At 38.6% G+C, this 14,103-nt stretch overlaps 1 protein-coding gene and 1 long non-coding RNA gene across 10 annotated transcripts in view; one reads left to right on the top strand and one right to left on the bottom strand.

Annotated features, from left to right (window-relative positions):
* The window catches only part of LOC143905910 (sodium-coupled monocarboxylate transporter 1), a 242,072-nt gene that overhangs the window by 205,684 nt on the left and 22,285 nt on the right, over positions 1-14,103 (bottom strand). The window lies entirely within an intron of this gene.
* On the top strand, positions 4,939-14,026 carry LOC143905923 (uncharacterized). Of its 2 annotated transcripts, none has more exons than XR_013259367.1 (5): positions 4,939-5,319; positions 12,148-12,360; positions 12,474-12,608; positions 12,690-12,831; positions 13,035-14,025. It is a non-coding gene; the product is annotated as an uncharacterized LOC143905923 (long non-coding RNA). The 2 variants fall into 2 exon arrangements; XR_013259366.1 differs by lacking the exon at positions 4,939-5,319 and adding an exon at positions 9,463-10,353 and having other exon boundaries at positions 13,035-14,026.

Below are 14,103 nucleotides of genomic sequence, written 5' to 3'. Positions count from 1 at the left end.
TGGTCTTCTTTAATTTAACGTTTTTATAACTGCAATAGTACATATTATATATATATATATATATATATATATATATATATATATATAATTAAAAGTAGGGTACACAAAGTGAGAGCAATTGATGCTCATATGACCCGCATGCATGCGGCACTCACGCGTGCGAGTCATATGAACATCATTTGCGGACGCATCTGTCTAACACCATGAATTCACGCCGTGCAAATTATCCGCACGACGTGCACGCGCCGTGAGCTCACTTTGCGGGCATTTTGTTATCTGGGAAGTAGCCTCCTTGACCGTGCAATCTGGTTGTCGGATGAGCGCTTCCATAAATCTAACGTTGATATTGTTAAGAAGATTCTCTTGAATAAATCCTTTCCCATTGAGGTCATTAATAAACAGATTAATGTTAGATTAAAAAAGCTTCGATACATGCGTAAAGATAACGTTAGCCAAAACAACGTGGCTTTGGATGCTCGCAATTGCATGGTATTACCCTATACTAAAGGACACAGCAACGACATTCGTCGTACATTAAATAAAGTAGGTCTGGACTCAGTTTACACGATATCTATAAAACTACCTAATAATTATTAGGAGAGGTAAAGACAGACTCGATACAGATCACTCTATTGAATGGTGTATAGGATTAACTGTGATGATTGTAACGCATCGTATATAGGACAGACAAACGTCATGTACAAACACGCACGAAGAAACATTTTAACGACATTTAAAAAAAACGAGAGTAATCACTCTGTGGTCAGTAAGCATAGAGTTACATATAATCACGAATTTAACTTGTCCAATATTGACATACTACATAAAATCGAGAAGAACAGCTAGAACACCAGAAAGCGTGAAATAGCGGAGGCATTTCTCATTAAAAAAAAAACAGTTTAATTTGTTTTCTCGTTTGACCACTATTTATATATGTTAACAACCTTCTGATGTTCTTCAATTTATCGCCGTTTCGTTGTTAGTCGCTTTAACATGGCCGCCTCGACAACACGTGCGCTCCTTCGTATAACACATAAGACTTAAAGTGCACATTTATACTGCATTAATCCAAGTCAATACTATGACCATTCCACATCTTACACTTATGATTTTTTCGGAAATAATCTTCATGAGTTTATTGTGAAAGTGATGGTTCTTATATAATAGTAGGTACTACACAGCTTTTATCGTTGTTCGGTATTTTAAAATATGACTTTAATTATGTCCGTTAACCAAATTGCTTTGTAGATTGCTTGATAAAGATCCGAACCAAGGATCGAAATGTCGTAACGTTTTTGTTCAACTGTACATAGCCAATTGAGTCAAAATAAAACCTCTTATTAAAATTATGTTCGTTGTCTTCTACACAATGCTACGTGAGATATAAGGATCACTTAAGGGGATCCTATAGCGAAGGCCGAACTTCCTCGATGTCGATAATGTCAACATTTCTAATCCTGTTTTCTATGTTATTGGCCTATATCTGACCTTGTCTAACTATAGATATATGTCCTTGTCCGATCGCTGCGCCATCTCTCACTACACGCACTACTGCTTATCCTATCAAGCTGCATGTGCTTTTGCACATATAAAAGTTAAAAGCATGCAACTTTTTTTCTAAGCTTTTAATCTATAGTTCTAATTGCACGATATTGTTCTTAAATGTTTTCCCTAGAGGGCATGTATCTCATTTTGTATATATAAACTGCAGTATTTTTGTATTAAGCAAATATTGTCGTCAGTGATAGCTTTATGTGCCCAAATTTTTAATTTTTTTTTGTTTTTGATGTAAAATCGATTTTAGGTCTCTACATTTTTGTGCGTGCTTTAATTCTGTAAAAGAGTTTTGCAATTTCGTAAAGCCAATTCAAAGTTGTATGCTTTTAACAGTTTTAGCTAAATGTCGGTAATTACTGCTACGCATAGGATCCCGATTTAAGCTGATCCGCAACGAACACTATCAAGGTTTAAGCATTTTGCAGCATCTCGCAGGCTCACCTCTTATATTAAACGCATGAAGATTTTTAATTATGAGAAAGTACGCCGCGAAGTGGCAGCGCGTGTTACTAGCGTCATGGTAGATTGAGTCAAATTGAGTTTCTATAAGGTAATTTTAATCGACGCAGGTAAATATCTTGAAAAATATGGAAGATACCGAAAAACGTTTTGAACAAAAGTTGTATGATCTAAAGGACACATGATTCCAATATGAGCAAAATTGCAAATGTATAAATAATTAATATTATTATTCGCTTCTTTTCATTATTCTACGTATAAAAATATGAAGGTAAAGTCATAGAAAAGTGAATACTTCACGAGATATTTCATATTTTATATTAAAAATATTGACAAAATTTTTTAAATATCAGAAAATTCTTAACAAAAGAGAGCTTTATTATAGTGTTTTGAAAATATCTTGACGAGATCTAACAACTTCTATTTCAAGGAAAAAATCAAGTTCAATTTAGAAAATTAATCGTCTTTAAAATTTCTTGAAAATGACGACATCTGCAACTGTTTAGAATCTATATCATGAATCTTGTTCAGAATCTGTAGCATGAGTTGGTATCAAAAGTGAGGCTAGGCAGAGCTTAATATGGTGATATGGTAAAGGAGAGTTACAGTGAGAAGAGATAAGGCAGAGTAAAATTAATAGTTATATTGACCTCCTGTAAACGCACTATCGATCTAGGAGCGCTACCAGCTACTATATTACTACCATGTACATACATCGCAATGCGAAGCAACCTTATCACATGTCACAGTTCGCCACGCATACTCGATTAAGGAGGTTCGATCATTACTTGTGAGTCAAAAATGCGACTGAAATAAATGTCATTACAGCGATCCCGAATTATATGCAATATTAATATAATGAATTGTGGATGCTACTTACGTGCTATATTCTTTGTCAATTATTAATGTATAGAATATTAATAAATATATGTCGGGGTATGAGAGCGTCAACGATCGGGAATCGCTTATTATCCAACATTCTACGCTGGGACCTGAACTTTGTGACGATAAAGCCTTTAATCCACACGGTAAAGTCCGATTTTTAAAGTCTTTACACAATCCTTGATGTTTCATCTATCAAATGCTAGTTTATCAAAGTCCTAAAAAATGGCTAAGTGTACTAAACTAGTGATAATCTACCTCGGAGAGACTTTCTCCATAAGGGTACAGGCTAAAAGTGGCAACTTCTGTTGGAGGTGACGGGGAATTAAGGCAGCGACGCGAAAAGAGAATGCACGAACACGACAACGAAATAAAGTCAGAATAAGAATATATTTCAGATACACAAGTAATCACCGTACGTCGTGAGTGAGAGCAAGAGACGTGTACGTTTGTTACGATCGAGTGACGCGAGCGAGCGGGGTAAAAGTAAGTAAGAGCGCGAGTGTCGCGACCCGAATGACACAGTCGGTTACATCCGGTTAATCGAACTCGCAGCGCACGCTGTTAGGGTAACAGCGGAGATCGTTCTATCCAACAACTTCTGAATAATATTACAAAAAAACTATACGGTCAATATTGCTCAAGTTTTGCGATTATTTGTGTAAAGTGTTTATGTAAATCATATTAAAAAAATTAAGGCTCTACGAGGGCTTTCGAGTATAGAAAGCTTATTGTCACAAAGTGACAGGTTCTAACCTATAATGTTGGCCAAATAAACAACTTTGAGTATAATAAGCTTTCTATACTCGAAAGCCATCGTAGAGCCTTAATTGGAAAACTAGCATTTGATAGATGAAACATCAAGAGGATTGTGTAAAGACTTTAAAAATCGGACTTTACCGTGTGGATTGAAGGCTTCATCGTCACAAAGTTCAGGTCCCAGCGTAGAATAAGCGATTCCCGAGTCGTTGACGCTCTCATACCCCAGTATATGTTTGTTAATATTCTATATACACTAATAATTGACGAAGAATATAGCACGTAAGTAGCATCCACAATTCATTATACCAATATTGCATATAATTCGGGATCGCTGTAATGACATTTATTTCAATCACATTTTCGACTCACAAGTAATGATCGAACCTCCTTAATTAAGTCGTTGATTTCTTTCAATAGCTCAATTAATGAGTATGTTTATAATGCGGTGCTACGCAAGATATCTTTTGTCTCTTCCATCTTTAAGCTTCGGTAAATGCGCGAACGATCAATTGTATGTAATACTTCCGAGAGAAAACGTGTCTCCAAAAGAACCTTCTCCTATACCCTTTGTGAAAGGATTCATGCGGAGAGAGTCCAATCTGACTTTGCGGAGACAAATTCATAACTACTGCTGCGTTCTACTGCTGTCCTTCAGGACGTGAGACTTGATTTTAATACTGCCAATTGCGGCCATTCTCAAAATAACATTCGAGATGTTCTTGCGACTGAGAATCAGAGTTCACATTCAAGCATTCGGTGGTTCACGAAGGTTCCATCTAATTTCTAATTTTGGTTGCAGATTTCTCACACGAGGCACTCTAGTGCGAAAGATACATTCAGTTATGCGCTGTGACGTTGCGGCCCGCCGCTTCGTGGCAGCGCCCCGCCGCCGTCACAAGGCGCGGAAATTCGCGCCCAGGGACGAGCCAGAGAAGCGACAACGAGATCTCCAGAGGCCAATATTTTATATCATTTTCGCATTTTGACTATTCTTTTATTTTCATGTGTAAATTGTAATGCGCGTGGCGCCTCACCCACATCACGGCGAATCTTCGAGGGAGTACCAATCACGAGAGGGGTCCGGGAGGACAAAGGACCGAAGAGGGGTGACGAAAGCCGAAACTACAGGGATCATGGGCGGCGAGAGCAACGCGGCAGGCGTGCGGCGCGTGAGGCAGCGATGGACGAAGGCCGCCGATAACGGGGCCCCAGGTACCGGGGAAAACCCGGCCTCAGCAATCTGCCTCCACGAAATACCGGCCCGCGGGGTGACTGATCACCGCCCCTAGGTCAACCGGAGGCACACTGGCCAGAACGAAGTCCAGTCCGCTGCCCAGGGACAAATTGAAGAAGTCGCTCCGCCGTCGAGGGACCATTGCGCGCCCCCGAAGGATCCACCGTACGACAATCCTGCGTTAGAATATCGCGCGAGCTTGCAAGCTCGCTCTCGATTGGTTGGCGCGCCCCTACAAAAGGGGATGCCGCATCAATTCCGCTATTGAACGAATCTAGCGAGACACTCTCTGGTCGTCCATCGGCGAGTCCGAACGTTCTTCCTAAGATACGCGATAGCCATCCCGAGTCGGGAGAATCTGTTACGCTGCGACGATCCTCCGTACGAGATGACGGCGAGGAGCCCTACGAGGAGGCGTCACATCGGTGAGGTTGCCCGCAGTACTTAATATCGAGATGTAAAGCCACGACGCCGCCCTCCGGTGCACGCTCTCGTCCGGGAAAAACGTTGTAACATCGCGACGCGTACGGTCCCTTGAGACCGCGTATCGAATGGCGACCGACAGCGAGAGCGAAGGGCCTCGGGATGGTATCGTGGCCGCGGAATTGAGATAAAGACGCGATTGCGAGCCTCTGGAGATCGCGATAGATTCGTGGCGAAACCCGGTAACGCGAGTCCGTTTCGTGTAATGTCCGCGCTCGTGGTTGCGTCTCGCGCCTTCCGTGTTCCCGGCGTATCAAATTACCAAATATTGCTCATGTGGGAATGTCGCACGCGTCGGCACATCAATCGCGTTAATCGGCCGTCTGTGAGAGGCTATAATTGCCTTAGAAAATCGTGCGTGTTAGGATAGTTGTGTTCGGATGCGTTTTTCGGTGATTGCGTGTGAGAAGTAGTGCTAGCGGGAGAGCGTTATTCGCGTGAGTTACTCCGTTCTCGCAATAGGCTCCGTGCCGTCGTGATTGCGTGTGATTATTACTCGCGGTAATTCCGCTTAGTTTTCCTGGCGTTCGTTCCAGAATTCGGCGCTATTTTGAGTATCTCGGTGTATTATTCTGCGCGGTACGCAAATCACCGAAGACAGAGTAGTGTATTTCCCCGAATGACTTGCGTTAGGCTTACGATAATTGGCGACAGAATTCTCGTGCAGCTCCAGGCGTTGCGTTCACGCGCTCCGAGCGTGATGTATCGTCCTCTCGCGATCTTTCCTGCGAGATCTTATTTTCTATTTTCTTGATTATTTCGTGTTTACTGTCGATGTTCCATATTAATTGTAAGTTTCGTCCTACTGTATTTCTCTGATCTAATCGCAGCGCCTTCGGCGCGTTTACTATACGATAACGTAGTACTTCGTTCATTCTGGCGTCCGCGCTATCATTATTTCTTATTTTGTTTCATTTCTGACGCTCGCGTGATTGATTATATGATTTGTCCGATTGACCGAAGCCGAATCGACCTTTATTGTTTCACGCGCAAATTACTAAAGAATAATGTTATTTTGAATTGTTAATTGCTTGAGCTCGTGGCCTTATTTATGGCGTGTCACCCCGCCGAATATCGCGCCGCCCTTCATCACTTCCACCCCAGCCCTTATAGGTCGAGCTAGCCGATTCCTCGCACATCCGCGCGTTTCGCTTTGCGTCTCGTTTTGGTTTTCTTTTGCGATTTCGCGGACGCGCATTGACGCGTCTGGCGCCCAACGGTAAATTCGTTTTGCGAAGTGTCGGAGGTGCGAGGGAATTGTCGGAGAGGCCTGTCATCCCGCTCTCCTTACTCCTTTTGATCCGGCACACGTCCCGGAGCGGTCCGGGAGTGAAAAAGTCGTGACAGCGCTTAACATTAAAAGATTTATATACTTTCCATGGATTGTGTTACAACGATATTTATCAAATTCTCTTGAAGATTTAATCAAATTCTAAACAAATGTACTCATTTCGTTCATTCTTTCTCCTTTAATTAAGTCATTTACGCTCAACTAAAATTAATGCCTATTTCTTAAAATCAACAAAGAAATTGTATATACTTTTGTATATTCCTTACTGTGAACTGTGTTTCATATACTCATGTTTTCATTTAATTCAAAAGATTCACTAAATGATATGTTTGCGCATGGTTAATTCTTAAAACAAAGTGACTGTCGATATTAATTAATATTCTAAGATATTTAATGATGGTGTAAATTTCAAGGTTAATTGAAATCCTAAAACATTCAATTTTATGCGTCATATTCACTTATTGTAAATAATAATAATTTCTCTTTCCTTTTAATTTCAATATTAGTTTATTATTCGATCTGTGTTTATTGAATACATTTCACAATTTCCTTTACGCGAAATTTAACATTCAACTTTGAGTTGGTTTAATTAATAATTGTTTTAAAGAAAATTAAATCATCATTATATCCCAGTTTAATGTAATTACTGTGCGAATTGTTTTTAAAGGTTCTTATTTCTCTTAATTATTTAAATTTATGTGATTTGTTCCTTACAATGTTGATATTCATGCTAATTATGCAATCTCTTACTCACAATACTTCTATATCTCATGTTTAATATGTGATTCAAATTCTGCATAATATTTAACGTTACAATTTCTGTTTACATTCGCAATTTCACTGTGAAACAATCACTGATTTATATTTGTAATTATATTTTGTCATTCTAAAAAATATTAATGTGTATTGCTTTTTCATTTCATTCAGAGATAAGGTCTGATACTCAGCGCCTGTACAGCAACATAACTAACGTCGGAATTATGTCCTTCTTTACACCATACAATTTTTGTCCGAAACATTTTTCCGTAACCTTCGTATTAAAACAACCTGGACCTGGTTAGCGGATGTGTGTGAGAACGGATGCAGAGTGTGAGTGTGGTATAGTCTACAGCGATTATTAATTGCGTTACAGCTTAGCTATTGAATATAGAGATAGATGAGAGGGAGGGCGGATTGCGGGAGATGCAAATTGATTAGAGGGAATTAAGGGAGGATCCAGAGTAAAGTTTAATTAGCGAGATAAATGCACGGTTAAGGGCCGGTATCACAGTCTCCGATTAACGTGATTCTCCGATTAAACTCACTCTTCGTCTCTTTCTAGGGGAATACTTAGAAAAAGATGCAGAGTGAGTTTAATCGAAGAATCACGTTAATCGGAGACTGTGATACCGGCCCTAAAGCCCAGTTCAACAGTGGCCAGTTAGCTTAACTAGTAGTTAACTCTCACTCTCCGTCTTTATCTAACCTTTGAGTTAAAAAGAGACAGAAAGTGAGAGTTAACTACTAGTTAAGCTAACTGGCCACTGTTGAACTGGGCCTAAGTCAGAGGTTAAGATAGAGCGAGGTGAGAGTTTCAAGGCTAGTGATAGTATAGGGAATCTGCTTCTCTTTACATCAACATCGTGTAACAGTACCCGAAAGTGCCCATGCACCGAAGTAGAACAGGTGGGGACAAATGTTAAGTTATAATTATTTTTGTAGTTTATGTAAGCTGCCTACATATCGACCTCTAACTTACCAACTGTAATTTTATTTTGTAGTTATAACTCTTAGTTCGATTGATTCTATGCCAAAAGATTAGATTTGGTATTATTAGTAAGATGGCGATATATCGAGCAGTTACGTGCAATGCTTCTGTGATTGTTTGAAAGAAGTCATTAGCGTATTATAAAAGAAGTCATTAACGCATTATATTCCTGAGTCTGTTTTTCTTTTGATTGAAAGGTACTGTATTGATTATGATTACTTTTAAATGATTATTTTATAACGTTCTTAAAATTGCGGTACTTGTGTTACAGGCGCCTTTCAATTCACTTTGTATCTTTATAATACACGAGATTAATCATCATAAGGAGGTTATTTTATTTCTGATCCTGTAAATATAGGGGAGACCGAGGCACCATGAGCCACAAAAATCCAAACTCTGAAAAGTATCTTTAAATATAAGATTTTTTGTCCCTTTTTTTAAATAATTATAGCACAATGTATATTTTAAAGTTTATTTAGCATATTTGATAAATATTGATTAGTTTTTGAGAAAAAAATTAAAACATATTTAAGAACCCATACCCGGGGCACCATGGGTCTGTCACTGGGGCACTATGGCATGTGGGTCACACACAAAAACTAGATTTATTCACTCAAGAAGTAACAAAATGTTACAAAAGTTGAAAATATATTTTATTTTATACATTTTTTATCACACTGTTCAGGATTTTACAAGACAGACAAGATATCCGATATATTATTTTCTGGAAGAAAAACTTATTTCTGACATGTTTTCTTTTATCAAAAATAACATTTTACAAACAAAAGACATAAATGTTCATTTTTTTACAAACAAAACAAATGTTCATACTCTTTTACAAACAAAAAACATAAACGTTTATACTCTTTTCTTTATCTAATTCATTAATAAATCTCTTTATTAATAACTGTAAGGACATCTTTTTACTTTTTTGGTTTTCTTTTTTGTCTTATTTTTCTTTTTTTCTTGTTTTTTTTCTACTAAGCTTTTTTTCTCCGGAAATCAGTCAAAATTTGGCTGCTACCCTTCTATCTACGTTTTCTAATTCCATACTGATATATTGCCTTTAGATAGCCTCTAATTTCTGCGGGACTTTTAAACTGGCTTAATTGGAATCTCACCAGCTACTTCTGTTTCTTGTGCCGTTGACTGTAAATCTTTATCTATCAATATCCTCGATGACGTGCATAGGTTAATGTGTGACCCATGGTGCCCCAGCATTGAATGTCCCATGCTGCCCCGAATGCACTTAATATAGAAAACGGTGAAATATAATAAAAAAAATAAATGATACATGATTATCTGTAGTGTAGTAAAATGACATAAGATGCTAGAAAGTTACACCTAATTTTTAGTACGTGTATAATTTACTACAAAAACAATATTAAAACATTTCTAAATGGTTAAAAAGTTATTTACGCATCATGAAAACTATTTATGTCACGTGCGTCTCGAGACTACGGACTTTGATGACTGCCACCTAGATACGAAGTATGAGCAACGAAATACTGTTACATGATACTAGATAAATCAACATAAACATTCTGGATTACCCTAAACAGTCAATGACCCATGGTACCCCGTGGCTCATGGTGCCCCAGTCTCCCCTACTCATATTTACAACAGGTTATGGGCCTAGAATTGCTGTATCGTCAGACCTACAGTATAACATAGCCTACAAATTGTCAGATTTGTCATTGAGAGTCCTAGTTAGATTTATCAAACGTCATGGATTCTATCAAATCGCAAATGAAAACATTGTCTGAGGACTCGCAAAAAAATGTCAATTATGTCTCTTGGCGGTTCAAACTAAACTTGACACTGAAATCAAAGAGTCTGTTTTTAGTAGCGACTAGAGTTGAACAAAAGCCTCACGGACAAGATACTGATGAGATTGTCAAAAACTGGATTAAGCAAGATCTTGATGCTCAAACCATGGTAACCATTCCTTTGCAATTCTCCATATTGAAACTCCATATTGCTTCCTTATAGTTTTTAAGTGTACAAGTAGAAGCCTTTGCTCACTAAGCTCCTCTATAACGAAGCCTGTATTTTATTCGATATATAATTATTAGTATTTTATTGTTTTGGCTTCCTCATAGAGGAAGCTTTGTGAGCGAAGGCTTCTACTTGCACACTTAAAAACTATAAGGAAGCAATATGGAGGTTTCTACTTGGACACTTAAAAACTATAAGGAAGCAATGTGCAGGTTTCTACTTGCACACCTAAAAACTATGAAAAAACAATGTGCAAATTTCTACTTACACACTTCAAAACTATGAGGAAGCAATGTGCAAGTTTCTACTTGCACATTTGTTTTTCCTTTTATCTTCTTTTACTTTCTTGTTTTTTTCTTCATCCGGCTTATCCTTTTCTAATGAAATTTAGAAAAGTGTGTTTTACGCTATAGCTTTCTCAATTTATTGTGATAAACTTTATTGCAACTAATATCTGTTATACTAATATCTGTTATTATTATAAAAATAAACTTTGTGAACGAAGTTTTCTATTTGCAACCACGGACATTTCTAATTTGCCGATCATTGCCTAATTTACTACCAACCTTCCTTGAATGATACTCTACCGATTAAAAAAAAAAACAGCCCGATATCTCAATATTTACGGAAGTTAGAGCAACTACGAACATTTCTTAAAAAATTCAAAATTTTTTTTAAAAATAAACTTTTTTACCGATCATCGCCTAATTCAATACCAACCTTCCTTGAATAATACTTTATCGATTAAAAAAAAAACAGCCCAATATCTCAATATTTGCGGAAGTTAGAGCAACCACAAACATTTCTAAAAAAATTCAAAATTTTTTTAAAAAAAGAACCCCTTTACCGATCATTTCCAAATTCAATACCAATCTTTCTTGAATGATACTCTATCAATTAAAAAAAAAAACAGCTCGATATCTCAATATTTGCGGAAGTTAGAGCAACCACAACATCAAATGTGCACATACATACATACGGACGGGTTTTTTTAGACGATATTTCGACGTTTTACAACAATCTGAACATATTGGCAGAAAAAACTCAAAAACCAATCTCTTTGTTGGTTTTTTCTACCCCTATTTCATATATAATTAATTTAAATTTAGTTGACTAGACCTAACTTTATACGCAATTGAAGGTTCATATACGGAATTCACGAAAACAAAGCTTCCTCTATGAGGAAGCGAGATAAACGCAAAAAACCGCGACAAAATACATTTTTTCCCACTTTCACCGGCTAGAACTCGACAAATATTGATTTTAAGTTAGGGTCTTCAGGAAATGAATTGTAGGGCTTTAAAAGAGCTACAAAATGAGGGGTTAGTAAATCATGTACGGTTAAAATTCGCCGAGTTATTGCGAAAAAACGAAATTTTTCATTCCCCCTCTCCTCCTTAAAAACCCATCGGTCCGATTAACCCGACAACTCAGAAATAAGCTCTTCTACATCCCCCCAACAACCCTAAAAAGGTTTTATTGATACCGCTTCACTTCCGAGCTCAAATGTCTAATTTGACTGGACTATATAGCCAAGAAGATTGCAAATTGTACGTCAGCAAATCAAATGCTTGACAAACTCGAAACATTATATGATAAGAAGTCTGATCTCACTGTTGAAGGATAAGTGAAGCCCAGTTGCGCACAGAATAAATCAGACATAGTGCTAATCGGACAGAGGAATAAAAAAGAAATCAGGATATTCTGATTACACAATACATTTTTACTTTGCAGAGAATGATTACGTGGCTGTATATTGGAGCGACAAATGGATTAGAGGATGCATTGAACGTCCAGATCCATCGGGAGATAGAAGCGTAGTACGATTACTCGATCACGGTGGTTATTGGCAGTTTAGTAATTCGTAAGGCCATTGATGTATTAATTATTTGAGCCTACCCTTCCAAGCCATCGAAATCTTTTTAGCAAATATTCAGCCAAAGAACGGTAACTATTGTATATATTGACGTTATGTATACTATTCTTCCAGATTATACATCTCTACTCAAAATTATTTATCTTTGGATATGTAATTATACTTTGATGTTACTCTTTTGTAGGTAAATGGTCGACAGAAGCTTACAATGTAGTACAAAATTGTTCCTCAAAGGGAATTGGCTGCTCAAGCTCAGATTGAAGGCCCCATTCAAACTAATATTTATGCAAATATTTATTTTATGATACAAAATTATGGGGTAAGTAGTTATTATTATCCAAACTTCGAGAATTTTTTTGCAGAAACGTAAATTAATTGAAATTAATTGAATTTTTTTAAGCTACTTTCTCTTACTGAAGAACTGGTAATGAAGGGACATGCTGAACAAGTAGCATGGGACCAGATGAAGCTTGAATCCATCTGTACATAAAAGTTGTCAAGAAACTCTACAATTTTCACGCATAATCCGCGATTCTTAGTCAGTAAGTATGGACTAGCTGAGTTTATTATAATCGCCATTGATGATCCCCTTTAATCGCGTCAAAATTGATTATTTCGATTATTTTTTTACTTCGTTTTTTACTCATGATGTAAAATAGTTTTCCGATTGTGTAGAATATTTATATTTAGAAAGAAAGAAATTTATAAAGATAAAGAAATATGTGTTTGTTCCAAATTTATAAAGATTGTGTTCGGGAAGCCGAACCTTCGTCTTGCGCGCCTGACGAATGCGCGCCCGGCCACCACGCGCTTATCAGGTGCCACGATCGGCCGCGGCACGTCGCCAGCTCGCACGCATTTACTCGTACTTAAAGTACGGTCATGCGGCAATTTAAGGCGAGCCGCGCAAGGATCATCATTCGAATCCTTCCGCTATACTCCACGATCTCATGTCGAGGAAGCGACATGTTGAGTGAGTCGAGATATAACTTAACGAAAGAGCGTCGAGTGAGATACCCTCTCCTCCGCTTAATCGCAATCAAGCGTCGAGCGACATTTCCTCCGCTTTATTGCACCCATCGCGGACCAGGTGGAGACCGCTGCTCCCTCCAGACCGGGAGGGTAGAAATGGAGGCGCCGTGCGGCTCCACGCCTGCAGCCACAAAGAGAAGGAGGTGCCGGACAAGGCCAAGAAGCAAACGGGGGAAGAAGCCCCTTCTCCGCCAGCCAGCGCCGCAGGAGCGGCATGTGAAGTGGCCCGAGCCCCTCGAGAGATTTAAGGGTAGTCAGCCAGCGACTCAGGAACGTCATAAGAGGAGACCGGAGCCCTCCACGGGCCATACGCTACTTCCGTAAAAGCTCATATCTCTCGAGCTCCCGGAGGTTCGCCTCACCAGGCCCGCTGGACTATTGTTGTTGGCCAAACGAGCCGCATCTCTCAACTACCGGCCCTCCATTTGATACGGATAAGGCAAACCCGGACAACGGCTTGCCAGACTGTGTGCACTCGAGCCTTCCTGGCCCCTGGATCGCCAGTTGACCCACCGGACCAGCCGCCTCTCACTCCGGGCTGATCGAGAGATCCCAACAATAACGAGGAACCATCCAAGCCCCCCCTTGCAAATAAAGCCGTCCTCAATATCAAATTTTGAATAATACATTCAGTACATATATTTTTTTAATAAGGCACCTTTGAGGCGCCGCCTAAGATAATACAAACATATATATATAATGTATATATAGAAGTTGAAGAATATATTGTTTTGTTACCAAATCCTGTCTCGATAATAGGGAATTTGCATGAAAAAAATATT

This window comes from Temnothorax americanus, unplaced genomic scaffold (genome assembly GCF_048541705.1).
Source record: "Temnothorax americanus isolate GAGA-0224 unplaced genomic scaffold, ASM4854170v1 Scaffold69, whole genome shotgun sequence".
Classification (NCBI taxonomy): Eukaryota; Metazoa; Arthropoda; class Insecta; order Hymenoptera; family Formicidae; genus Temnothorax; species Temnothorax americanus.
This window is presented reverse-complemented; position numbering and strand designations above follow the sequence as displayed.